The sequence below is a fragment of the Parasteatoda tepidariorum genome, chromosome 11, assembly GCF_982258835.1.
Source record: "Parasteatoda tepidariorum strain Cologne lab strain chromosome 11, Ptep-v5.0, whole genome shotgun sequence".
In the NCBI taxonomy this organism is placed as follows: Eukaryota; Metazoa; Arthropoda; class Arachnida; order Araneae; family Theridiidae; genus Parasteatoda; species Parasteatoda tepidariorum.
In genome coordinates this window covers 70603821-70629544 of record NC_141765.1, presented here as the reverse complement: position 1 = coordinate 70629544, position 25724 = coordinate 70603821, and the positions used below count along the sequence as shown (strand labels likewise).

Sequence of the window (25724 nt, the reverse complement as noted above, 5' to 3'; positions counted from 1 at the left end):
CAAGAAATACCCATCTATGATTATAGAACAATGGCGAATGCTTTAGACGAGTTATTTTAGAACACACAAATAATGATTTTAGTGGCCTAAATATTTTGAATCTTTCACCCTTTCTCAAATCCGGCGTGCTTCAGTCTCAGAGATGAATAAAATAGATAATGCTGCTTGCTGTTGCAGACGATGTTATGGATCCAAATTACCAAGAGCAATTTACGAGCTTAATATTCATCACTTTAACACATTTCCTCTGAATTTAAGCAGCAGACGATTTTAAATCGCCAGTTAATAAATTCTATTTCTCGCAGGAAGGGGGACTCCCCAGGGTAATAAATGGAATTTTCGTGTACACAAGAGTAGCATAAAGTGCTGGATAATAAAAAGAAAATATTTGACTGGTGTCATTTTTTTCTGAAAAAAAAAATCTTTTGCAGTATATTTTACAGCTACTTTAAATAATCGTCGTGTTTTCGATAAAATTCAGAATTTTCATAATTCTTTTAAAACAGTTTTATATTTTCGCAAAAAATAATTTAATATCTTCTAAATTTTACCATGGTAATATATTGAAATAAATTTCGTAACTTTAAAATTCATAATAGAATTGAGATCTATAATTAATGTAGAATGTTATAGGAAATGTGTAAATTTTAATAAAAATATCTGTGATATTCGTTCATTTAAATACAACTATACGTGTTTGACTAAAAATTAAGTACAAAAAAAAGTTAGAAAAGAGGTATTTCAACTGAAAATGCTACCAGTTTTGTTTATAAAAGTGTTGCCGTAAAAAGAAGAAATAAAATAAATCGATATATTAATTTAAGCATAGAAATTGGTCTATATACAGACTTAATAATATATTGACCAGACGTTTTCGATAATAAACATTTAAATTCTGTGCAATTTTTTTTTCGAATGAAACTGTTCTATCTTACTTTATATTATAACTGAACTTATCAGCTCTGAGTTTCTTCAGTAATTGAGAGCACGATTATAAAGAAATGTTAATATATGTGCACAGCGCCGTGGTGACTCAGGGGATAGAGCACTCGCCTCCCAATGAGGTGACCCGGGTTCGACTCCCAGCGATAGATGGTCGAATTCCACACTTGGCTCGCACCGACCACAGAGCTGACTTAAAATATCCTCAGTGGAGGATGGATCATGAGTTAGAGTCCCCTTACCGTTAGGCTAACCATGGAAGGCTTTCGAGGTTTTCCTCTTCGTGTATGCGGATTAGTTCCATCAAAAAAGACCTCAACGAAGGTAAATGTCTCCATTTTTCCCAATACTTTATCCAGGAGTTCCCTTGTCTTCTGGATTGGGTTACGAAGTTTAACTACTTATTTTAACTTTAAGGCCACAGAGTTTAACATTGGTAGTCGTAAACTCGAAATTGGGTCGCCTGTTCGGTGACGGATATAAAATTAAATTAAATCTGAGTACAGTAATGCATAACTAAAACGAATTTTTGCATTCTAAATTGTTTTACACTACGATTTCCCTCTGCAACTTCAAAACGCTTTAATTTTTTCCTTATTTTTACTAAATTTTTTAAATACTTGATAAAAAGTATTTTCAAAATTGAATCAGGGAACAAATTAAAAGAGTACAGAAATAATTTCACTGCCTTAGATTTCCCTATCGAGGAAAACATAAAGAGGTAAGTTCGATTGGAAATCAGATTTTTTTATTTATGTTTAATTTTTTTTTCAAAATTTAAAGTGAATTAGCTTAAGTGGGTGAGAAATTAGATCTTGTACTAAAATTGCAATAAAATGAATATCGTCAATTTTCAGTCTCCTGCTTATTGTATAGGAAAAAGTAAAAAAATAAAACAAAATTGAAAAGAGCCATTTAACAACGTGCGCTTAAAATGGCAAAGTAAAATGATAGCACCAATACTCAGATAGGATAAATTACATATTTTTTGTTTTCGTTTGCTAATATAGATATAGATTCGATTACCTTTATAGCATATAATAAGCTATTTTGTGTGAAATAGCATGTTTAAACTTGTTTTTCTTTCCCTGTTAAGAAGTACTAAGCTGTTTAGCTTAATAAAATAATAACAATTAGTATGTAAGTTTAAGAAGGGGGCTGTTTTTTTTTTTAAAAAAAAGGAGAAAAAAGGAAATTGTACTGAGCGCCAAAAAAAAAAAAATTATCATCATGAATAACTTTTGATCTAACGATCGGATCTTCACGTTCTAGGACTCAAACTTAATGGTTCAATGTGGTGACCTCAAATATGCTAATTAATTAGTGAAGCCGATATTTTAAGTTGTGAAATCTGACGCAAAAATGTACTTTCTCTGAATAAACATACCCTTTTTTCGACGGATTTGGATTTCTGACCTCTATCATTTCCCGCAATCTGGGAAATATGGACCGAAGTTTGGACCTCATAAAGTTAATTTTACTTTTTGCGTTATTTTTTTGCCTTATCTCGAGAACTTTTAAATCAAATTGAATATTTTACAAATTTTAATAAATCTATATTATTTTTTATTTTTTTAATTCAGAAATAATCGAAAAATTTTTTAATTTTAAGGTGTACAATTTTTTACCTCATTTTAAAATACGTCATTTTACATAGCAAAATGCAGAATTTGAGCAAAATTGGTCGAAGAGTATCTGAAAAATTGAATTTTAAATACACGACTTTTTTAAATTTCGATTCCTCAGGAAATATTTAACCGATTTCACTCAAATTCACAAAAATATATACTTTAAAATAATTTAAAAAATTTTACACCCTGCAATTCGAAATTTTTTCGACTATTATTAAATAAAATAATGAAAACTAATAAATATTTACTAAAAATTATCTTTTGCATGGATTTATTTTTGGATAAATGAATTTTATAATTTTGTGCAAAAGTTTTCAATTCGCTTCAAAAGTTCTCAGATATGGTGAAATACGCAAAAAGTAAACTTAACATTATGGGGTCCAAACCTTGGATCGCTCTCCTGACCAAACTATGGGGACCATCTATCAACTATGGGGACCAAATTGCGGCTATCCCTATAGTTTGGGTGTCTGAAATCCGAATTCATCGAAAAGAAAGGTATGTTAATTCAGAGAAAGTATGTTTTTGTGTCTGATTTCATAACTTAAAATATCGCCTGTAATAATTAACTAACATATTTGAGATTACCCCCTCGAAACACTAAGTTTGAGTCCTAGAACGTGAAAATCCGATAGTTAGATCAAAAGTTATTGAGGGTGGTCAGCTATTTTTATGGAGCACTGTACATTACAGAAGTATAAAAATTCATGATATCAAAATAGAATTTTGAAACGCCTGATTTATAAAAGAGTTTGAAAGTAAATTTCTTTCTATAAATAAGAAATATATGAATTTTAAATAATTGTAATATTTATTCGATGAAATTATTGTAGAAATAATTAAAAATAAAGAAAAAAAACGTTCAGGGAAGATAAAATTAATGATCAGCTCAAAAACCAACTCATAATTGTATCATCAAGTCTAAGTACAATAATATGCTAACGTATTAAGAGGACGCTTTATCTTCGTGACAAATTCTCTCCAAAAGTAGTCTAAAATTTAAATTATAGAAAAATTGAGTTCAGGTATACCTAGATTAAGCCATGAAATTTCCAAAGTTAAGAATGTTTTTTTCAAAACATTACAAAAAAATAAATAAATAAATAAATTTAAATTATGGCAGGATTTCACGGGATTACGCTTGGAGGAGCAATCCTGCAATAATTTGTTTGCATTTAGCATTCAAAATGTCCTGGTTTATTCTATAATTATCTGAACTCATTTTTTTCTAAAAATTTAAAATACCTGCAGAGATAAAAAAAAAGAGCTTGCCATGAAAGTTTCTCCCCTGGTACAGCGTCCTCTGAATATGTAAGGTTAAACCCTATTATTGCGTTTCTTAAACTCGGTGACACGTTATTATTGTTCAACAGAAACGTAGTTCAATTTAACAGATTATTAATTTTGCAGAAAAATTGCCCCAGATTATTTTTAAATTGTCCAATATTATAGTTCAAAGTAGAGCTGATTTTCCTAAGACTGTAATAAAAGGTATTTTATGCGTATATATATTTTAACTATTCATTACTATTTTAAATCTGTATTCAATATAAATAGTTCAAATGTATTTCTTTATTTTTTATTAGCGTGTTTATTTCTACATAGTATTAGGCCTTTTAATTCTACTTTCATAACGGCACAGAACGAGCAGAAAAAATTGCAAACAATCGGTTAAATACCGGTGTATATTCTTTTTTTAGGTTAAATTTACCTATGCTGTAACAATTGGTAGGTCGAGAGAGAAAAAGAATATGTATAAGTAGCAGGTATTCGTGGGAAGTAGCAAAAACGAGTTGAACGCACTGAATAAGAAGAGAGAATCTTCAATGTCAAGGGCAGGAACGAGAATAAACAATTCCGAAAGAGCATCCCAAGGCCATTCCAAACGATCAACTCCTCTCGTTCGGATTCTACTTCTTTTTAGATTTTCTAGTTGTTATTTTTTGATTACTTGTAGTTATTTTTAGCATCGTGTGTTGCTTATTGTTTTGTAGATACTATGTAGCGATTAAAGATGAAGTAATACTTGTTAGGAGAACAATCTTAATGTATTATTTAATTTTTATTGATTAAGTGAGTAGCTTTTTTACTAACACAGATTTTAAGTATTTAACTTTTCGCAATCTTGTTTTTCGTTAGTCATTAGATTTCCATCAAGGTTATAATTTATTTTACTGTTAGTGAGTTAGTTTTTCCTAACTTCTATTTATTTTATATTTTTATTTATTTCATACTTTTATTAATTCCAATTGTTTTTTTTTTATACTTCTCTAAGACGCTGCATTACGATTAATAATAATAATAGGAAGAAGAAGTAGAAACTGGCAATACTAGCGATAATTTTTCGAATTTCTATTTATTTTATATTTCTATTTATTTTATAATTCCATTTATTTCATATTTCTATTTATTACATATTTTTATTTTTTCTTAATTTCTATTTATTTTAGCTGTCTAAAAGACCGAATAGCGATCAATAAAAAATAAAAAATATATATAAAAAAAAGGACAAAAATAGTTTATTTAAAATTTATTACGCGAAACTTATTAATTCGAAAATGCTCTCAGGGTTTAAACTGGTATTCGATTTTATCGTCCTTTCTTTTAACTTCTATTTATCGCTTTCAGTTAATTAGGAAGCGAAAGCTCTGTTTGAGAGAAATTTGATATTATTAAAATTTTTTTTAACTATTTTACTTTTCATAAATATTGTTTTTTTAGATTTCTGAATAGAATAAAAAATCGAATTAAACTGGGTGATGTTACCGGGGGATCATTTTATGAACAACAAAATTTAAAGCCGAGACTGCAAAGCTTTATTTAATTACGGTTAAGGAGTTTAAATTTCATTTAATTAAGCGAATTTCAATATTATTTTCCTGAGTAAAGTATTCCCTATCAAATCGCTTCTCTAAAGCTATTGCATTTTTGAAACGTTTTTTTTTCTTTCTCTCTTATTACGATTTAATTAAATTTATTTAATATATCAGTGTTCTCTCCAAACAATTTCCGTGTGATATGGTGTAAGGTTGAAAAGAATAACTGAAAATAAAAAATAAATAAGTTACAAGATAGGTTAAAAAGATTATAGTTAAAAAGATTTTAGTCTGAGAGAAAAAAAACAACACAGATTTCTCCATTTTTACAATAAGCGTACAAAAGACGTATTTAAATAAACACGTATCACTTACATGATGATAATAGAAAAACATAACATGTCTAATCAAAAAAAAAAAAAAAAAAAAAAGAAAGAAAAAAAAGGAATGATCAAAATATAAGTAATAGTTATCACATGATTTTTTTTACTTATAATTGATATCGTGTTTTTTGATGCCCGAAGCTATTTTTTGTTGTTGTTATTAGTAGAAAAGTCAATACAAATTAGTGAGTCAATTTAATGCCCAATATGTTATTTTAAATTTTATTTAAATCAAAATAATAATCAATTAGTAATTAATTAATAATTAATTTTAATAATTATTTATTAAAGATAATTAGCATTAATAAGTATTGGTTAAGCTTTAAGTGTATTATAATGTTGAAACTTTTTGATCTATTTATAGAATTTTGAAAGCATTCACATTTTCGCTAAAAAATTTCATCAAAAAAGAGTATTTACATTTTACGATTAAAACAGACTAATTTTGAAATGTTTTTTAAATGTGAGTTTTATGAAACAGATAAAACTCACATTTTATCTGCCCCATAAAACTCCCATCACTGACATCACATTTACCATTCAGAACAAAATTCAAAGTTCAATTAATATAAAAATGTATATTCAGAGATTTAAACTCAAATTTGAATACTATTTAAAATACTAAAGTAGAGTTTAAATAATTATTGATCAATTTTTAAAGTTAAAAAATTTCAAAGTTTTGTTAGATTTTTACTAAATAATTTCAATTAGCTTTTAAACTAATATTTTAAGTAGATTTTTTTTAAACAATGCATATAGTCTTAAAACTGTGACAAATGAGCACTTTTCTTTAATCTATAAGTCCCGCAGTGGACTGATAGTAAAGACACGGTTCACAGTAGAACATCGAAGTCAAGCATCACAGACTGCGATCAGTAAGCGGGTGGGTGACCACTATGATCAGCGTAGAGACCGAGGGTGCGCGGTATCGGTTCTCGTTAAACTGTTCTACCGTAAAATGCACGACTTCTCGTGCAGTTCGTCGGGCTACCAAAGCAGAGGAGCCATCTGCAGAGGATCAAAATTGCGATGGCACGTCTTCGGATCATCCTCAGAGACGTTTCCCAGACCGTCGCCAATAGCCCATTGTGCAGCTCCTGTACAACGTAAATAAAATACCTACCTATAGTGCGACTTTGAGGAGAACTCCTCCAAACTGAAAGTCGGGGGTTGTCTGCTGCTATGGTAACAAGCGAGAGCACATTTCTAATGGGGGTGAGATGGAGGAGGGAAGGAGTCGATTGGTTTACTCTCGACGACCTACGCTAAGATTAAGAAAAAACTATTCACCCCACACCCCTATTCGAAGTGACCTTTCCCCGTAACCATAGTACCCGCCACGACACGAGACGGGTGTCTGGAGGAGTTCTCCTTAATTTATAAAGTCGAAAAAGGAGGGAAGGGAAAACCCTCTAAATTACCCATGTGCTAACTAGGTCTTGATTCTCGGAAGTTTGTAGAAGACTGTGTTTGTCCTGGTTAAAAATTTAGAAGATCTGTTTTACGTTAAAGTATGTCAGTTTTTTGTTTACATTTCAATTTGAGTTATTAGGCTATTATTCTAACTCTCGACGACAAAAGACAAAGATTTGTGCATGTTTATTCGAAAAAAAAAATTTCCATTATATGAAAGTTGTATTGAAAAGAGTTTTCTATGAGTGACTCTTTTTTTTCTTCTCCTTCTTAAATTTCTCTGGTTGGGTTTTTCCAACTCCAAGTTAATTTATATCCATTATACGTTTAAATCCCTAAAAAGAGAATTCCTCTAAATTATTTTTATATTTATCATGTTAAACGCCAAGGCTATCATTGTAAACCTATGACACAATACTGTTATTTCAAATTCACGTCACGATTTGGCTTCATATGAATCTTGCATAACTGTTCGTCAGAAAGTAGTCTTAAAAATCGAAATCGTCGCAATAAAAGACACTGAATATTCAATTGTTTTATCAGGTAAGGCATTATTTGCAACAGGAGAAACTTACAGAAGAAAAAATTAGCCAGTGAGCAATGAAAAAAAAAAAAATTTGAAAAGAAATGCGGCTTTAAGGCTCGATGTAGGAAAGACATTGAACTCGCGGAAGCTCAAAATTTACCGCATGGGAGCCTACGGCTTTAATGGGGGCCGATAATAGGCACGGCTTTCATGTTTTTATTAACATTTGTCTTGCTTTTTTTTAGCAACTTGTAGGAAAATTTTGATAAGATAAAATGAGATGGTGTTAAGATTGTTGCTGAACTTCTATGGAAATATAGTTAGATAATTAGATGTGATTCAGTTCCGTTGAAACAAAAGATGTGCTATTTGGTTATATCTTTTATTTTTTACATGTTTTTATTTTTTCATACTTAGTTTTTAAATCAAGGAAGCTGGAACTTGTTGAACTTTTACCATACAAGGTTAATTAGCAATTACTTCCAACACACAATATTTTATTGTCGGTCAATTCATAAGGAAGTAGTCTTAGATAATGAATCTGGGATACTTATGTAAAATTAAAAAGTCTTTGATTCAAGCAGTAATGTTAGCTCTCATTCATTTTATTATTTTTCAGAATTTTTCATTTTTTATCAAAAACATACAAAAAAAATGGTACTCAAACATAATATTTAGGACGCAGTTAAAATATTTCCATGTATTTCGGTATCAAACATTGGCTGTTAAAATATCTTCAAGAAAGAAAAATTCTATAGCTATGCTTTGATCAAATTATGTTATATACAGATGGTGAATCATTTGTACTGTTATTTTTGAAAGTGGAATAAGTCTATTCTGAAAGTAATATAAATCCAAGGCTTTTAAGGGTTACTGTGTGAAGGAATTTAAAAATATTGGTGATATCTTGAACACTATAATTTGATGAAAGATCATACGAGTTTCAAATATAAAATCAAACTATATGAAATTTATTAAATTTACTGAAATACCGCACATACTACGTTTGCGTGCAGAAATTCATAAAATGTCTTTATTTAACTCTTTTTGGAAAGATAAATTTCGGATAAAAATTTTATTGAAGAAAAGTAGTTAATCTGTAAAAGCTAAATAGTAGTATTTAAATGAACAAAATTGGTAAAAAATGATATAAGTTGAAAAGTAAGAACATTCGCAGCTGAAAATAAATAAGACAGTTTTAATTTTATCCCACTGCTTCTAGGAGGGATAATACCTAGTAAAAATACAGCTAAAATACAGATCATGATATAGAATTAGAGGTATAATTGCTACTAGATAGTTTGTGAATACGACACTTGAACTTAGAATAACAAGTAGTTGGTTTGACCGAAGCAACTTTAAAATTAGTCACCATTTATGAAATACTACAACGCCCAACACGCCTGGATAAATGGTTCTTTTTAAGGCTGTTTTTCGGAATTTTAAATTATTCTTGCTTGAAAACTGTTAAAGGAAAACAAACTAATAGCACTTAATATTTATAGATCTTACCAAGTAGAGAGATAATGGAAAAAGAAAATTTTTTAATTAAACTCCGACAATGCTTTATTTTTCACTTTCGTTTTAGGAAATTTTTCCTTTTTTACAAATGCTACAACTGAAGTTAAATTAGTTAATCCACGTTTAAATTTTGTATTTAATAACATGAAGGTTAACAATATCTTCAAGGGGAAAGAAATTTATAAATTATTGGGTCAAGTGCGAATAACAATTGGATTTTGCACTTGTCTCATGTTACACTATTATGAGTTTCTATATTTATAAATAACAAATGGTTTAGCATATTTGGCTACAGCAAGTGACGTTTTACAACGAAAATACTGCAGAAACTTGACATGTGTGTAAAAATATGTTAAACTTTTAGACACCAGTGTGGTTGTTATCACAACAATTTTCTCTAAAAAGAAAAAAAATATTGGAAAATCCATTGTAATATTTTTAAAAATATTAATTTAAATGAATTTATTAAGGTATAATAATTAAAAAACTGCAATTACGTTAAAACTTTTAAGGCTGTCACAAACTTACAAATATAATAGTTTTAAGTAAAATATATTGCGTTACAAATATAATAAAAATTATACTCCAGGATGTATATCTGAGAAGTAATAGGTTTATTGCTAAATAAAAATGTTTAAGGTATATTTTGTTAGACTAAATAACAAAAAAGCAACAAAATACTTTTGGCTGATAATAATAACACACTTACTTAGTATATTAACTATATAATTATGGAACAAAATATCTGGCATAAAACTTTCATATTTAAATAATTTCTCGACTTAGAATATTTAGGAATGAAGAAATTAAATATTTTGATATAAAAAAAAGCAAACAAGGATTCCAACTTATTTTTCTGCACATTGAAGTAAATAGAAAAAACTTCCTTCACTCATTTTGTGCAACAGATAAGCTATTCTATTATATATATTACTGGAAGATATAAATGGATCATAGATATAAATAATGAACATTAAGTTCAAAATATGACTATTTTTCAACAAAACATATCCACTAGACGTTGAGTTGTCAGAGGTTAGATAACTCAATTACTCTATCTAGTTCAGCGACTTCCGGATAGTTCCGTTCAATCTTATCTTCTATAATTAACGATAAGAAAATCTCGATAGCTCTGTCACTTACCGTATACACAGGTAATTTAGAGAATTCGAGGTTAAAAGATCCATCTTAAGAAGATTTTTGAACATAGCTTCGATTTATTTTGACGCTAGCCGGAATTATTTTGAAATATCTTTGAAGGTCAACTCTCTAATCAGCAGATCGTCCTGTAGGATAAATATTTTTCTAAGATATAAAGAAAAAGGATCTAGTAGGCTTTTGATCGTAAAGAAAGAATCTATTTTATGTTTTAACCTAAAATACGTTTCACAACTCTGCAGGTGAGCTTGAAAAATTGATACTTAAAAACAAGTTTGGGGACAATATAAGATTGTAAAACAGTTGAACTGATTGGCGAAAATAACACTATTTCTTTCTCATCTGTTTTTTCAGCGTTGCTTTGTCAGTTTTTTCTTCCTTTTTTAAAAGAATGTAAAATTTATCATGAAAAAAAAAAATACATTAGAGATTGTTCGTATTTCTATAAAATTTTGACACATTTCAATTTATTTTGCATTGAAACATGATTTCCATAGTTATAAAAGAGTTAGCTTATTTTATACATCTTTCAAGGAATGAAAATTTTCAGTATTAAGTAATGTTCATTACTTATGTTCTTCGATGTTTCTGTCATATAAAAGAGCTACTAAATAAATGTTGTGGAGTTAAAACTGATTACATTATAACATTTATTTATTTCATTTTATTTATTTATCTTTTTAAACTAAAATTGTTTTCGGAGTGGAATATCAACTCGCGAAATGACGAAATTAGTAACCAGCTATACTAGGGGCTTGGTTGAGGAGCTCTGCGATCGGACAGAATTTCATTATCGTAATGCGCACAAATTTTAAAATTCCATAAATTATTTCTACAGTTATAACTCACCATTAATGTGGCATCTTCTATTTGCGTTAGCTACTAATTCATTTTATGATTTTCACACTTATGGGCCCATATCATCATTCTACATTCAAACAATTCAAGTCCATATATGCATCTAAGGTGATAATGTCATTCAATTAAGGTAATTCATTTTATGATTTTCACACTTATGGACCCATATCATCATTCTACATTCAAACAATTCAAGTCCATATATGCATCTAAGGTGATAATGTCATTCAGTTAAGGTAATTCATTTTATGATTTTCACACTTATGGGCCCATATCATCATTCTACATTCAAACAATCCAAGTCCATATATGCATCTAAGGTGATAATGTCATTCAATTAAGGTAATTCATTTTATGATTTTCACACTTATGGGGCCATATCATCATTCTACATTCAAACAATTCAAGTCCATATATGCATCTAAGGTGATAATGTCAGTTTTGAAAAATATATGTATCGCTAATGACGCTATAATTTAATTTTCAGGAAAAAAAGTTAGATTTAAAAATTACTGTTAAGATTTGGACAAGATTTAAATACTATTAAGATGTGGTTTTATTAAGACTATTTCTATGATTTTAAGGCTTATTATCATTAAGACAAGTTCTCCGGTAAATCAGGATTCAGGAACTGTCTATTTCTTAGCATTTAGCTAAGAGAAGGCGTAAAAACTTTTCAGTCAACATACACAAATGTTGGAAAGTATCTACTTTACATGCTCAGTACTGTGATTTTTCGAACATAATCAGGATAATAATAATCACAAAATTCTTCCAACCGATCCATAATTTATGACACAAATATAAATTTTAAAAATGACAAACACAGACAGGTAAAAAAAATATATATATATTTTATCTAAAGCATTCTGGGCAAACTCACTCTATACACCTAGACGTCATTGTTCCTCTGTAAAGAAGATAGGACACGTTTAGGACAAGAGGGTCGTAAATTCTTTTTAAAGAAAGAATGCCATCAGTGAATGGTTGAAACCTTCTTTGATGTTCGTTATGGAACGTGAGCATGATTACTGCAAAGAGTTTGTCTCTTTGGAAACTGTTTTTCAGCCAGATAAAATGATAATGGATTTAAATAGTGAGATAAGTAGAGGAATGAATAAGTGATTCGCTTTTAAACGACGTGTTTAGAATTAGGATTACATGAGCACTAAACTACGTGAAAGAAATTGGATTAAAATGTGAATTAGTGTTCTCAAAACTGGAATTTTTGAGATAAATTGAAGATCCACTGAAAAGAGTTGATCTTCTACTTGTTTCAAAAATCGTGATGGGGTTTTAAATGACACCAAATTCAGATCAACAATCAAATTCTTTTCTCTCTCAGACAGAGAGAGTAGTAGTGGAAGATTTTTTAGAACGAATTTTCAATTATGTAATCTTTTCTTAGGAATTTATTTTTTAGGAACTTCTTGACATGGATTTAAAATCAAAGTTATCTGGAATTTGAAAACAAGGAAACTTTTTTTTTTTTTTTAATGCAATCCATCGTACTGAATCCTATTACTATTTATGTTTGCTTTATCCGATCTGCACTAATAATCCAATATTTTTACTCTTCAGTAGAAGAAAAAGAAAAGAAAAATCGGTCTACCCTATCAAAACATCTTTTCTTAAGTCCAACCATAATATTGGTATCTTGAATCTCAATGGTATGCAAATTTGCTGAATGCTTAATAAAGTGTTGAAAGTAACTTAGTTCTCATTTAAGTTGTGATAGTGCCTCGTAATCGATAATACGATACAACTAGGGTCTATACAATGTTAGAAATTTCTAGGAAAAATGGTTATTTTACTATATTCAAACAAAACAACCAAATAACTGTAAATAAGATGGTATTCAAATTGTTTACTGAGAGAAAAAACGTTTAAAAACTGCTTTCACCTAATACGGTTAAATAACCAAGGTTTAACCGCACCAACTAGAGTCACCTAATGAAACCATTTAGTCCCTTGCAGATGGGTATATACAGATATAGCCGAAAGAGCTAACATGTCATTCTCATGACAGACAGGACTGGGGTTTGAGTCCCTGCGTTGACACTGCAATATTTCCTCCGTTTCTTTCAACACACGAAGCAAACATATTGCGTTAATACGTTGAGTTAACTTCCCGTTGCAAATGATTCAGTAGATTGTTAATATTTCTATCAAAAAATATAAATAAACTTAATTTTTGATATTTCATACTTTCAGAAATTTCAGAATTCAGTATCATGATTTGTTATGGGAATAGGGAGGACTTTGCGACCCGACTGATTTGACATGCACCAGACACCATTTACCACACGGAAAGTCCTCGTCGTGCGGGAATCTAACTCATGACCTCATGACATTGGAGCCACGCCCTACTAATTCAGCCTATCCCGGCCGAGAAAAAGTTTTCTCTTGCTAAGTGAGCAATGAACCAAAAAACGTGGAGAAACTATGCTTTAAATAAATATCATAATTAAACTCTAAAAATATTCGAGTTATATACAAGCTTGACTTTTATTTTGGGAATCGAATCATAAGCGATAGTGTTAAACAGAAACAAACTTAATGCATGTTGTTATAAAAAAATAAAAATCGTCTCTCGGAATTTTTTGCAGAGCGATAAAAAGAAAATAATTTTTTTTTAACAGTTATAATGATTTGTTAGAAAAGAAATAATGATCTTAACTAGCCATTTAAAAAGAGAATTTCTTGATTTTTGAAAAAATAAGGGGGATTCACAATATAATTTAAATATTTTAAAGATAACTTTTTGTATTTAACTGTTGAGTAACAAAAAATGTGTAAAACACGTGATCACATGGAAGTGCCTGAGAAGGCAAGTAAGCAACTAGTGCTCATTTCTAGAAAACAATATAAAAACTTTATTCAGAAAAAAAAAATACTTTGTGGTTCGCTTTCTCATTAAAATCCATCATGCGAATCATTCTCTCAACTCGCCTAGTTTCGAAAATTAATAGCTACGATGTGAAAATAATAAAAGTATTAAGCGTACATCTAAAGATAATTTCCTTTTTTCAATTTCTTTTATATGAAAAATATTTTGTTTCCCTATTATATTTTTAGGTACTATTTACGCAGGAACTATAATCCATAGTTTAAAATGAAAAAAAAAAAAAAAAAAAAAAAAGAACTTTGCATTTACACAACCATAGTTTCTCTTTCAGTGAGCAAAATAAATGGCTCGATTTAAAATAGTATCAAAAAATAAAATGATGACTGAGCTGTAATGTTATACCTTAGCATTCTAAATTTTCATTAAAAACTAGTATTGAGTACCGCGTACTGTTAACAAACAGAAAACCTCCAAAAAATGATTTAACCGATAAAACATTGTTTCTCAATCACCAGTCTCGTTTCAACATTTATATTAGAATTTAAATTAATTTTATTTATATTTAAATTGGTTTAGGCTCAAGATAATTATCATTGCGGAGAGTATGTGAATAATTAGAAACAAACTGATCATGTGTTGAAAATTTTTATGCGTAAATATTTCTCCAATACACTGTGGGCCAGAAGACCATGATCTTTGGCCAAAAGTCAAAAATTTAATTTTCAACTAAAATATGTGTAGGTAGTTTTAAAATAGCCCAAATTAAGTATTCATACTCATTCCAAGCATTATAATTTACTTTTTGGAGCGACGAGAGTACACAATGTAATGAAAAATATGCTTAAAAATTTTTTTTTTAGATGTAACTTTTAAATTTTTATTTCAGAAATATACATAGGAATTTCACTTTGCTGTTACATTTTTATCACAGTAATTAGTCTGAAATTATAGTAAAATTTTCAGTTTGTTGGATTAGTTAATGCTCTTGACAAATGTACAGTTTATATCTTATCATTTGACATTTTACAATGTTTGAATGGCTTTCGAAACTTAGTTCCAAAAAGTTACACGAGGTAATTAGCTAAACTTTTTTTGTTGTCTTCTTTGATGTTTCTCCTTTTGAAAAAACCTGCTCCATTTTGTCCGTATTGTAAAGGTGAAATAAATATACCGAAAAGCAAAAATTATGTTTTTTTTCTTCATGTTTTCGCGCTATTTTGTAACATTACTTCAGAAATATAATTTGCTTTTCATTTTAATGTAAAATTAAGAAAATTGTTATATTTTCATTGCTATATTTAATTATTGAAACGAACTATATTTTTTTTTTCGCTCGCCATATTTGAGTCACCATTTCATTTTTTTCGGTATTTTTAGTGTATTTAAAAATTTCCACTATGAATTCAATTTACCTGCACATAAAAACCCCTCAATAAGGACCCCCCCCCCAATTTTGAAACAAATTTTATCGAAATACTAATTTTGACCACGAAACCTTGGACGCTGGCCCACTGTGCAATAGTTGATATTACAACCATTAACGGTCCGCGATAAAATACTGAACTATTTTAACGGTCCCTCGGTTAAGAAACTCTGCACTAAAAGAAAGTTTTTTTTGTTGTTTTTTTAACATTGAATGTCTTTTATTTTTGTAACTAAAGGGTTAATTTATCTTTAAAAAAATCAAGCAATGTTACTTAGGGACAAAAAGAAAAGAAGAAAAAAAAAAACCAACTTATTGGTTCTGTCAAGTTCAACTTTCTCGTAATCATCACTTAGCTGGTATATACGCAGATAGAGGTGAAGGGGGATAAAGGTAAGATAAAGAAAAGAGATGTTGGAAAGTGAATTTACCCTATTTAATATTTCATACAGAAGGCTCATATCTTAGATAAGTTTTATTGCAGAAGATTCTGGTGAGGTTTTTTACATTTATTTTTGACTCTATCACCGGGTTATCATATAAAAAGTTCTCTTTTAAAAATAAATCGCAGAGTAATAATAAATTTAGAGATAAATTACAATCTTTTATGCTGCAGATATATTGATGACATTTTTTTGCGTTAACTTTCCTGAATTTCAAAATTTACATCATTCAATTAATCCAAATTGTTCTGGATAGAATCTTGTTAAAATTAGTGGTGATAATATTGCAATAAACATTTTAGATTTACATTAAGTACTGGGCAACGAACCCTCTATCTTTGTATACGATAAACGCTAAGACTTCAAATTTGACGCACTAAGTCTACAAAACTTTTTAGTTGCATCAGCGTCAAAGTGCTCAGAGGTATTTCTGAAGTTATCAGATTCAATTGAATTTAAAAAAAAAAACCCACTTTACTTTGAAAATTTCAAAGCTAAACTTATTTATTTGCAGTAATTTTACAATAATTTCATCTATCACCTTTTGGCCTAATTTATAGTTTAAGTCTTGAGATTTACATCGTCCGCAAATGCCACCATTTCTGACGCACGATCTTCAATCCAATAATATGGCTGCTCATGTGTACGTAGACCGAGTTTCGACTATGGCCTTCATTTTATATTTAAAATTTTTGCGTTATTGATAATGTAGGATCCTGCCAATTGCAACATGGCCTAAAGCCTACCCACCACATCTTAGTTCAAAGGTATGCGGTGTTGTTGGCTGCTGATAAGGTACAACACTTTTTATTGCTTTGATCTTTTTGTATTATCTTATTACATATATATATATATATATATATATATATATATATATATATATATATATATATATATATTAGGAAGGGGCAGAAGTTAAATAATAAAAAGATATAATCTCTTCATCAGATCGCACGCGTATATCCGAAAAAAAGAGTGCTTTCTAATTTGTATCAATCTAGCCAGAGCAAAACATATGAATACAATAGCTTAAGGAGTACTCAAAAAATTGAAAATAAAATAAAACACATTAAGTAAAAATATATATAAGAAATAAAACATTTCAAGCAAAGAACAGAAAATAAAAGGCAAAGAAAAAACGGAACAAAACACAAAATGAAAATCTATAAAGCAAGTAGCGAATTCAAATGAACTTACACGTACCGGAGTCTTTCAAGAATAATTTTAAGTATTTTTCTAATAAGATTGCCAGATTAGAAAATATGAAAACAGAAGCGTAAATAGAGTTAGAAGAGTAAATAGAGTGATCTTTCATGTCGCGTTCTTACTGAAGTACTTGCACGTTTGATTTGTTAGTTATCTTGGAATGACCCAAAAATGGAATGCGCAAGGTAATGATATTATACTGGATAATTTAAATTTATATATATATATATATATATATATATATATATATATATATATATATATATATATATATATATATATATATATATATATATATATACATGCATATATATATATATATATATATACATGCATATATATATATATATATATATATATATATACATGCATATATATATATATATATATATAAAATAAAAAAAGGAATGCTAAAAAGAAAGAGTTTCTTGCTTCATGCACGTATACCAAAGCATTTCTTTATTTTTTTATTTTTCTATAGGTTTCATAATAAAAATGACCATTATTTAAATTCAAAGAACCAATTTAAAATTAAATTATCAGTTTTTTTTCTAATCATTATTATAATTATTTAGACCATAATTAAGAACTTTATCGATAGCTTTGCGGAAGTTCATTTCCTTAACAATGAGCAATATAATCTTATTTACAGATAGTAGTGAGTTTATTTTGATAATAATCACAATGACATCATTAGCGGGTTCTAAAATTATACTAATTTAGTCCGCACTTAACGGACAATAAAAGTCCACTAAAGAATAAAATAACTAATGGTATTTTATATAGCCTATAATGTAATAATATAATATCCTCTTAATAGTGTCCTTTTGTTACTTCACATTGAAACTAATAGGAGTAATTTGAAAATGACTTTTTGTACTTTGTGACTGAATAAAATAATAAAAATGTGTGAATATGAAACTCATAAAATAATTGATTTTTATATTTGACTGAATCCTGAACAAAATTTCTGAACATATGAATATCTTTCATTTTCGCTACATGGAGAATATACGATTCGATTGAATAAAAATTAATTCATGCATTTTTTCTTTTAAATTGGCAAAAAGTTGTCATTATTGTGGCCACAAATTTTCAATTTTTCTTTTATCAAATTGAGAAATATTTAGGTCACTCCAAATGGGCTAGTATTTCGTTTTTGAAAAGAAGAACTAAAATTTGTTTTTATTTATGCTTTAAAAAATTAAAACAAACGTTTCTGACACAGAAAAGTAAAGAGAACGAACAAAATATATTTTTCAGCACGCATTGCATATTGTACAACACCAAAGAATATTTATCTACTATTAATCTTAACTTAATCTGAAAAATGTAACATAATCAACTAACTACTAATGAATAAGATAAACATTTTCATAACTATTGCTTTTAGTATGAAGAAAAATTGATCAGAACTGAGATCTGAAAAAAAGCTGAATAATCCGTCTCTTTATATTCAATGTCTTGAAGAGGTTAATATGAATGTAGGTAATCATCCTGAGTTAGATAAGAAAGATAGAAGAAAAACCAAAATAGAAAGGCATTGGCAGATCCTCTGATTGTTATCAGTCAATCAGTTGTATGTTATCACTCCAGAAAATAATCCCCTACCTTTACTATATCTGCAGATTATTGTTTGAAGGCACATAACTAAAAAACCGTCTGTTAGTATATTTTGTTAGGCAACTGACCAAGACAATACGGGTCGATTAGTTTAGAATGCGCTGCTAAAAATTCTTTGAAGGGTTTCAGAACTAAAAGTTTCTATTCGTATCTGCCCGCCTAGTTCACTGTCCTCTTGGAAGTGTAATTATATTTAGTTCCAAGGAAACAGAATGGACGTTTTGGATTATTACATTGGAGATGAAATGGATAGAAAACACAGAGCAAAGTATTTTGTTTTCATTCTGTTATGATTGTGTGAACGAGAATTGTATACGGATAATCATTTTATCTGAGAACTTTCGTCGGAGCTTCCGCAGTGACACCAAAAGGATTTGATTGTGTGATTTGTGTCATTATATCTGAATTCTTCAATAAAAATTGTGATCTGTATCAAATATGTAATTTATTTTATCGGATGAATAAATTTGATACGATAGTATCTTTTTCGGCAATTTTTCAGGTCTGAAAATAGAATCGATTGTTTCTGATTGAATTTGTCATACTTTTAGAAGAAATCAGTGCAAGTTGTTTACCAGAGAGTATGTTTCCTGGATACTGTTAGAGATTTCTCAGTAAAAATGGTCAAATAGCATTTTATTTCATTGCTATTTTACCATATTCTACCAAAAATGCCAAATAACCATTAAAAAAAGATGATATTCAAACAGTTAAGAGCGAGAAAAAACGTTTTGTTTATTGTTTTTACCTAATACGGTTCAACAACCGGAATTCTATCCGCGCCAACTAGGGCAACCTTATGAAATCATTTTGTTCCATGCGACTAGGAATATATCGTAGCTGAGAGGCTAATCGGTCAATCTCATGATCGGCTGAACAGGGGTTCGAATTTCAGCGTTGATACCACAAATTTCATTCAATACGCGAAGAGTTTCAAGTATCCTGCACTTTCAATTGGTGACCTTGGACAATTAGAATACGAAACTAAAATTCACGCATAAATGGTGCAGCACCCAGAGAGCTCCAATGTCCGTTTAAATTTGATTTTTATGGTTTAGAAACTATGCTAGTTGTCAATGGTTGCAAAACTGTACAGCTTTGTATTCATGTTTTTTAACCGTATCAATTGTAAACAGTTTCAAAATCTTAAAAATAAGAAACGTTCCGACTATAAATTTTATGGTTATTTAGATGAACAGTCTGCTGCTGGTTATTTTACCGTATATTCAGATGGAAAATTCTAACAAGGTAACATATATTCAAAGAAACGGAAAAGATGAAAGGTTTTTTTTGGTTCTTTTTTTGAATGATTAAGAATTTTTATTTTTATTTTCTAAAAAATATGAATCTATTTTGAAGTTCTTACATCTCTGAAGTTTTTTAACTTTTTTCAAGAAGATTTAAAATAAATAAATAAATAAAAATTATTAATATGTAAATAAAAATAAATTATTAATTAATAAATAAAAAAAATTATATTAATTTATAAATAAAGAAGTAACTAAAATGAAATTTTAAATAAATAATTATTAAATTAAATGAATAAATAAAATAAAATAAAGTAATCAAGTTAAACAGATGCAAATGTGAGTTGACAGTTCTGCAAATACCTAATTATTATTCTCACATTTTAATTTTTTGAAGCTGTTTAAACTAGAATTAAGATTTATTCTAAACACAACATGCCAAGAACTCAAAATATTTAAGTAAAAAAAAAAATATTTTACAAGGCTTGAAAAATGTCAATAAGATTCTTAAAAATAGCATTTATCTTATTGCAAGAAGTTATAATACGTGAGATTTTTGTAAATACATTTTCTTAATTTTATATCAAATCACTCACCGATATTTAAATAGTTCAACGCTCTTGTTATCCAGTTAAAACGCCCCTCAAACTCAATTCTACTGGTATAGAAAAAGCAAAGAAAACACGTTTAAGATGGGGAGTGGTTCTTTAAAAAAAGAGATCCCGTTGAACAACTCCTTTAGGAAATATGTAGAGTTTTTCCTTTATTCAAATCTACATTTCCATTGTTTTCGAACAGTTTACATTTTAATAAGATTCTAATTAATTTTAATATTGTTACATCATAGTATTAAATTTAAAATTAATTTATATTGCCTTACAGAAGTACTAAAATATAAATAGAATTAAAGCACTGTGATGCAGAAAAATAAATTCTGGAAATATCACCGTACGTCAGTCCAAATTGAAGCCTTATATTTTTCAAGTGAAGTGACAGATTCTTACGATTTTAGTGGTTGACATTCTTGTCAAAAATAAGGGAAACAGTCGATTGCCATTGAAAGGAGAATGCTAATTACAAGATATATTTTCAAGAAAAATAGTTAATTAATAAATTTCAAAACTTAGTCAACCACTTCTTAGCCAACTTGCATTAATTTAACTCCACTTTCCTATGGAACAAGGATGTTTTATAATTAAAAAACTTACACTTTAAGAAAGTTCTTTTAGAGAGTGCTAACTATCATGAAAAAAAAACCCAATCTAGTTATTTTTAATAATTTCATGAGAGTTTTCTGACTAAAAAAGTGCAAGTGTTACACTTTAAAAATCTTTTTTAAAGGCTAAATGTCAGGAAACAATTCAAATACGTTTTTCTTCACAAGAGTTTTGCAATTAAAGATGCGCATCACTTTTTGTAAAAAGCTAAACGTTATGACGAAAGAAATCAAGTGAGTGATTATGAATTCAGGTTTTTGGGATTAAAAAAAATGAAAAAACTACGATACTACTTATAATAATAATACAGAAAACGCTCGTTTAGAATAAATACTGTGTATTCTCAAACTTTTTAGTGAGATTAAATGATAAGTTAATTTTGAATTTAGAATAAAGTCGTCTGACCAGTCACTCCGGCTTATTTTTTATAATTCTAATCGCATTTATGAAAATTAAAAGTCTTGCGTTCCCCTTCTCGTCTGAAAGCCAACAGACCAAGGTCGCTCAGGTGTACATATTTATATATATAAGCGGTCACAAGGCAACATCTTACAAAATAATCGTTTGCTCTTCAGTTATCATTCCCCTTTTGCGCACCACACATCACGTAATAATGGCTTCAGGAATGCGTGACGTCATAGTAAGAGGCTACACAATAGGCAAAAAGGCGGAAGTGCAAATTTTCAAAAGTAAATAAGCAAATGAATATCATATGGTCAAAAGTTAAAAAAAAAAGAAGCACGCAGTTGAATAATCGAACAGATTTTCAAAAGAGCTTGCTTGTCTGCATAAGCGGCAATATATATACAAATTGGGGGGAATTCTGAACACCTTATTGAATTAAATGATAGCAAAATTTTATCATATTATTCTTTAACAAGGCATTGAACCTTATACATCACCTCCTAAATAAAGGAGCGCATAACGAATTAGGTTAGAAACCATACAATTTTTATGTTTTATTACTTAATTATAGTAATTATTGAAACCATCATAATTTTTGAAAGCAATACAAGTGTGTAATTTAGAACTATTTTCTTGAATGATCTTTTAGGGAAAATTTTAAAATGCAGAATTAAAAAAGTATCAGAAAATGCATTATTTTGCATTTAATTTTGAGATTTCATAGGTTTGAAAGCATATAAAACAATATGCTTTCAAACCTATGAAAACAAATTTATATTACGCTGAAACGATAAATATAGAAAGTCATTTAAGTGTGTTTTGTTTATCATATTAAAAATTTTAAAAAGCTTATGTTTAAAAGATATGTAGATCTATGTTAATGGGACTCCATTTGGGTTAAGTAAAACCCATCACGCCAATTCCTATTAATGTTACAAGAAACCCATCGGATCTTTGTATCTTTTCTGACAATCAAGATTGATTATACCTTTCCAGTTATAATTGTACTCAGGAGACAGATGATCAATTATTGGCTCCTTTTCACTGAAAATCATGAAACGATTTGCTCCAATTTTATCGAATTTATGAAGACAGTAAAATAATTTTTTTAAATTTACAAATAAAAATCGTCAGCAATGCTATTTAACAATTTGATTTTTTATTAATTTTTTTAAATCTGTTGAAAGAGGGTTTTTAAGATGATCCGGCATTTATTCATCTGAGATGTTTGAAAGGTAGGACAAAAGAGACACTTCACAATGCACATTCGATTCCCCCCCCCCTTCTGCCTTTATTTTACTTGACACAAGATAAGTTATATTGAAATATACGACGTTCTTGTTACGACTCGACTCCTAAAGAGGACATAATGAACCTTTCAAAATAGGCCAAAAACAAAACTTTTTTTTACAGTTAGTGCGGTATTTTATTTTCAATCCATATTTTCCTCTAACTAGGTAGATTACATTTCGATGTGAAAAATATTATAATAATTTAGGAGAGTTTTGGTGATAGTTATGAAATATTTATTCCGTTTTGGTACATATTCTTGTTTAAAAATTTAGAAATTTATATTAAAAACGGAGAATTATTTCTGAGTATTTTTTATACAAATTTTAAAGTACTTAATTTTATCAAAAACAGCTGGTTCTGGACAAAAATGATTATCGTGATGAGTTTTTATGTAGAACATTTATGCAGTTCAAGTTTGTTTTACAGTTCAATGTTAAACATTCAATTTGATTAATTATAATTTAATGACAAAAAGGTCATTGCCTAATCCAAAGAAATTGTTTATATTTCCCAAGCATTTCAATAAAATTAAAAGGTGTTAGAAAATGTTTCTGACGTAATATTAAAGGAAGAAATAACAACGCGAAGACAGAAAGGTTAACTAGCTCAATTTAGGTTAGTAAAATCCATATTTATGTGAACATAACAAACTAGTATTTGAAAAGAGAGTGATAATCCTATCAAAAAGTATGCAGAGTACAAAAAATATGTACGTCGTACAGCACCTTATTGGAATTTAATCGTTTTATATTAAGCAGCATTATAAGTAAATATCCCATTTTCAAATACTTCAAAGGACTCAGGATGAGCAGCGTTGTCTCAAGGAAAAGAGCTCTCGTCTCCTAATGAGGGTTCCCAGGTTCGAATTCCAACGATGGCTGGTCGATACGAATTCTGCTTCTGACTCGCACCGAGCACAGTGCTGAAAGAAACATCCTCAGTGGCAAATTTATTATGGGTTATAATCCCTATGCCATCGAATTAACCGTAGGAGGTTTTCATCTTCATGTAAAGCAATTGCGAGTTAGTTCCATCAAAAGGTCCTCCACGAAGGTTAGTTTGTCCAAATGCTTGATTTAAGGGTTCTCTTGTCCTTCGGGTTGGGTTCAAAATTTCAAGGCTATGGTGCTTAACAGGGATAGTCGTAAATCACAAAAGAGGTCGACAGTTCAACATTGGTTATAAAATAAAATAAAAGCACTCATAATGTCTGGTACAAAACTAAAAGAAAGATAAACAATGAGTAAGGCCGAGATGATATAGAGCACTCGTCTTTTAATCAGGTGACTCAAATTTTTGATAAAAATTTCTCAACATTCTGATCGATTCGTAAACTGCTCTCAACCACAGTGCTTACCTAAAGCACCCCGCTTCATCGCGCTAACCATGGAAGGTTTTTAAGGTTTTTCTCTCTATGTAACACACTTAGCGGATTATTTCAATCTAACAGTCAGCGATGAAAACAAATTTGTCCTAACTATTAACCCACGAGTTCTGCGCGTCGTTCAAAAATACAAAGTGAATGTTGAACTCAGTTAGTTGTAAATTATATACTGGGTCAGCTCTTTAACGCAAATCATAAAACCTTGAAGGAGAATGAAAAGTATCAGGGGGACCAGAAAGTAATGTCGTTTTGGTGCATTTGTTATCAAGATTTTATTTTCAATCAATTATGCATGCGCCCTCGTCAGCAACAACCTTTCAATGCCGAATAGAAAATGAATCGAAAAAAATTAATTGGTTCTTAAGACATTTCGAATATTTAATGCGAAGAAACGGCATTACTTTCTAGTTCCCCTGATATTTAGGTCATGTTCTATAAAGAAAAGAAAAATGTACTTTAGAATGGATCTAAAAAAAAGTAAAAAAAAAAATTTGTCTTATTTTAAAAGATGCAATTTTACTCTCATCACTCAAATTTATTTTTAGTTTAGCGTCATGTCAAGAGGTTGATACTCATCATTCCGATATTTTTACTCAAAGGTTTCTCTGACTTGAGTATATAACGATGAAGAGTTGAACATTATGAGTCACGCATCTTGCATGTGAGTAGACTGTTACTAAAGAATGGTAAAATCATATGAAATATATTTATTCAGATAATTAAATTTAATTTTGGTTTTAAAACATAAAATTTAAATTTGAAACAAGGAATTATGATTTTTTTTAAAATGCGTTTTAATAGTTGGAAACTATGCAACAAAAATAACGTATAAATTCAAACGCATAAAAGAGAGTTGTATAAGCAAATGCAAATAACATTTAATTTTGCACAAAATAAGGCCATAGAATATTTATCAGAAAATATGCTTCATAACAGTTTTTATAATTGTTGCGAAATTTTCTCATAGTTGAAGTTTTATCAGCTAAACTTCATGCCAATTATAACGAGTAAGAAAACATAACAAATATAAATTAGAGGCTACTGATAAAAGACTTAAAACATTCCATTAAATTTAAATTGACAAATAGCTGAAATAAAAATTTAATTAAGTTTTCAAAAACCATTTTTTTTAAATATTTTAAATACTATTTATTAGAGCCACTAAAAATAAAAATTTTCACTATCCAAATATTAGGACCAGTTAGGTAGGAATTTATATGAACATCTAATAAATACTGAGTACCAAGGTCATAACAACCAAAGGATACTAATAAAAAAAAAGAAAAAAAAAAGATCCACATACAGCTTTTATACCAAATAAAATTTATTCGGAGATCGAAAATTTTTCACGCGAATCCAGATAGTCATGACTAACAATGCGTAACGC

The 25724-nt window shown here is 29.0% G+C and overlaps 1 protein-coding gene across 4 annotated transcripts in view; it reads right to left on the bottom strand.

Moving 5' to 3' along the window:
- LOC107443979 (cyclic AMP response element-binding protein A) overlaps window positions 1–25724 on the bottom strand; it is a 207091-nt gene that overhangs the window by 69077 nt on the left and 112290 nt on the right. The window contains exon 1 of one of the 4 annotated variants that reach the window (XM_043040058.3): window positions 12132–12269. The exons of the other annotated variants lie outside the window; for them this stretch is intronic. The gene's annotated coding sequence lies outside the window, so the exon portion shown is untranslated. Of the gene's footprint in view, window positions 1–12131; window positions 12270–25724 lie in introns of those variants that run through there. 4 annotated transcript variants of the gene reach the window in all.